The following is a 4,140-nucleotide window of genomic DNA, read 5'->3' as shown; positions in this document are numbered from 1 at the left end:
GAGAAATATAATTAAAAACAATATACTCTCCTGACCCTGAAAATCTTTTGACAAAGGCAATGAGAGAGCAAATAAGTTTGTCTGTATAAGCAATATTGAAAGGAGCAGTTCATGCTCAATTCTTTTTCTTTTCCTTTTTAATTTCTTATAACTTTTTTGAAACCAATTTTGCATGCTTATATATGGTAATCTAAACAACTAATCAGAAGACAACATTATGCAATATAACAATCTTTGTTGAATTCCTATTATTTCATAAAATTCTGAGTCATTTCTACTGTGTTCTTTTTACTATTTTTTATTCTTTTTAAAAAGGTAAAAAGAGAGACAGTGTGTGGTGACACAAGCCTGTAATCCCAGCTCTTGGGAGACTACAGACAGGTGGATCACTCTGAGTCCAATCTAGTAGTGAGACTCTGAACACATTTTAGACCCTTCCATAAAATGTTTTAAAAAAAGAAAAAATAAATAAAAATAAGCATTAGCCCAGAAAATGATAGCCATCACAGACAACCTATTAAGAGATGGGGAAGATACAAAATGAGCGAGCCCTGACATAGCCTGGATACTGAAGCTGGATTGTCCACATGATTGGTTGGAGAGCAGCCTAGGAAATGAATAAATCAGAGTGTGTCTGAGAGTCACAGCAGTGTGCCATTGGGGAGCACAGTTGGTGCTGCCATCTTCCTCTCTGGTACTGGTTCCCTCCTTTGCTTCTTGGCTGCCTTGACCTAAGCAGCCTTATTCTGCCAAGCTCTGCAGTCAGGATGTTCCTGCCCTGGAGCCAGGAATCCCCTGACTCTGTCAACCGAAAGAAAGCCTCTTTCTTTAAGTTGTGGGTGTTAGGACTTCTGTTTCTGCAATTAAAGTGCTGACTCATACAACAGCCAATAGCTTGCTCTGTGCCTATTCTCAACAAATAACTCTTCTTGTGACTTTTTTTTGTCTCATGTTTTCATTTATTACCCTTTTTTTTTTAAACAAACCTTTACTTGAGAGACAGTGTAGCCATAGTTGGTATGTCATGACAAGCTGTACATAATTAGAAGACCAGAATGACAGACATTCCAAACATGGCCCAACCATTACACATTGCTTTCTGCAGTGCAGTTGCTTCATTCACAGGTATCAGCACATATAGTCAGAGTGAGAAACATTCCAATTAATTGCTATTTTCAAAACCATGCTGAAGATTCTCGGAACCTTTGTCTTTCCCATCTTGTGAGGCTGTATATTGTTAGATTTCTAAATTTCTCTGTAAAAATATGTAAATGCTTATTCTTAGTTTTTTAATATTTTTTATCTTTCTAATCTTTTTTCTTCATAATCTGGAGGGACTCAAAGTTTACCATATCAATACTTGATGGAAAATACCTGTTCCATGCTATGCCTAAGATGTTTGATATTCAGACAGATAGTGAGGTTAAGCTCAACTGCCTATGGTGTAAGGTAATAACAATAAGCTTCTTTCCTGGAGAGTTAGCAACCTAAGTTTGCAGATCAAAAAGTAAAGAAAAACAAGGGCTGCAAGGACAGCCAACATTTTGGCCCTAGCCTTTGAAGGTCAGTGAAGACTCAGGACATATGACAACCTGTACTGTAACATCATATAACATAGCTGTGTCCCAAATTTTCTGACCAAGGAGATTATGGGGCCAAAGAGGAAAGTGATCAATGAGTGTGCCTAGGGAGAGTCATATGGAGAGAAAACATTCTCTCAAACTTTCACAGAGAGCAAATTGGCCAAGAAATGACCGTGACTCATCCATATGGCTGACACTGACAAAGGATGTACAAACTGTGATACAGGGTTTCAAGTTAAACCCTGAGGGGATTTGACTGACCTTATCAGATACAAAAGATACATTTCTAGTTATATAGGTCTTACTCTTTCTTGGTCTTAACGATACAGCAGAAAAGTAAGAAAATGAAGTATAAAAAGTAAAGCCATATTAATATGCTGAGCTGTAAAAGGCTCAAGTCAACAACTTCGGACATTGACAGTCTTATGGAAAACCCACTACTGTTATGGACTATTGGACTATATTGGGATGTTTTGCTGAATTCATGCACCTACAGTATTTTTCCATACAATATATACTCCATTTGATGGAAATATATATATATATATATATGATATAGAAATACCTGTTTCATCTTATGTCTAAGATGTTTGATATCTATCTGTCTGAATATCAAACATCTTAGACATAATATGGAACAGGTATTTTCCATTTAAATGAAAATGGAATGCCCTTCTCTGACAAAGCTAGCCAAAAAAGGGAGATACAAATGAATGACCACTTTGTATCTGTATCCTCAAAATAGTTAGGATAGATATACAGGTCCATTCTCTTAATTCAATGAATAGAGAGATTTGTTCGAATAGTGTTTGAGACAGGATATCAGGTCTGCATCTTATACAATGAATAACCACTAAGACAATAATATGAAATGTATTAATTATTGAAAATGTACTAGTAATTAGTTGTGAAACTGTTTCGTTGCTATTTTTTCTCAATAAAAATGTTTAAAAAAGCAATAACTCTTCCTGAAGGGAGAGGACTTGATGTTACCACTGACTCACTGGATGTAGTTGATCCTTTATTCACCTGGTAATTGGAATGAATTTCTGTGTTAATTAGTTGACTTTACACAAAGGAAAAACAAGCTCTTCTATCTCTGTAGCAGAAGGTAATATTGCACCTCAAGCAAGGAGCCCCCAGAAATACATCTCCTACTGATATGAGGAAACATTGGCACTATTCTTCTTCATGTTTATATTTCAAAGAGATGTCCTCTAGGTTCTTGAGAGAGACATACCTGGGTCATAAAATAGGCAAAAGCCTTATTTAGCTCTTACATGGATTTACATATATTTCAAATAAAGGGAAATTTACTTACATATTTTCTCAAGTAAATGCTCTAAGATGAGTGAGGCAAATCTCCTTACTCATTTCAAAGGGGCCGCGGGGATGGCTCAATGGAATAAGCGCTTCCCTGGCAAGCGCAAGGGCCTGAGTTCAATCCCTGGTTCCGCCAAAAAAAAAAAAAAAAGGCCTTACTCATTTCAATATGGAGAAGTAAACTGCTTACTTTTAATTTACATTTGTCAACACACCGTTCACCAACATGCTCGACTAATTTGCTCCAAGTTGGAACCATGGAGTCTAAATTCTGCTGAAAGGAGCATCTGAGATCAGAACATACAAATGGGTCCATCACCGTGCAAGATGATTCCCCTAAGATTCAAGTGAACAGGAACACAATGATTACTTATTGACTAAAACAAGATGCCTTCTTTAATGAGAATTGGGGTCACTGTGTCACAGAGAAGCCTGAGTCACTAAAACCATTCTGCCAACCATGAGAACCAGGACAAATGTGGTATCAGGGCTAGCGGGTGAGATCTCACATATGTTACTCAAGATTTGAGAAATCGAAATTCAATACAAATGAATACTTTGTAAAATCTGAGAGAGGCTTAAGTACATATCCAGGCTGAGGGGACAGCTCCCTAAACACTTTTATACTTTTTCCATTTCTTGTTGATTTTATCCTCTATTGCTGCAACACAGAGCATGCATAGGGCATATCAAGGGGGGAAAAGCTTGCCTGATTCCATAGACAGGTATAACAAGCCACTTTTAGATTCAGTTCATTACATACATGGACAGCAAAATCAAGACAACCTCAAAGAATCAACCCCTGAGGACTTTTGTGCTACCACCAAAGAATATGATGCTGAAGCCAAACACTCAGCTAATGGTGAAGAGAACAGGGAGAAACCTTGCTCCTAAGGAACTGACTCTTGGCTGCAGCACTTACATCCCATAGCTCTATTACTAGGGACACAAGGCAGAATGCCTCTTACCTCCTCAGCACAAGGAAGAAAATGAGAAATTGGCTCATGGCAGGTCCTGGTAGGCCTCCCCTTCTCTCTGTCCTAGAGGATTACGAGGCATTCTGCCAAGACTCAAAACTGCAGCAGTTCAAGCATTTGTCTGCATGATCTGTACAGATACACTACATGAAAGGTCACCGGGAACCCTGGTGGAGTCATTGCCCTATAATAGTGATAGATAAGTCCTGTTTCTATTAAACCTTACTCATTCACTGGAAAGAAGTCTATTTAGAAAC

This window comes from Octodon degus, unplaced genomic scaffold (genome assembly GCF_000260255.1).
Source record: "Octodon degus isolate 3935 unplaced genomic scaffold, OctDeg1.0 scaffold00047, whole genome shotgun sequence".
Lineage (NCBI taxonomy): Eukaryota > Metazoa > Chordata > Mammalia > Rodentia > Octodontidae > Octodon > Octodon degus.
This window is presented reverse-complemented; position numbering follows the sequence as displayed.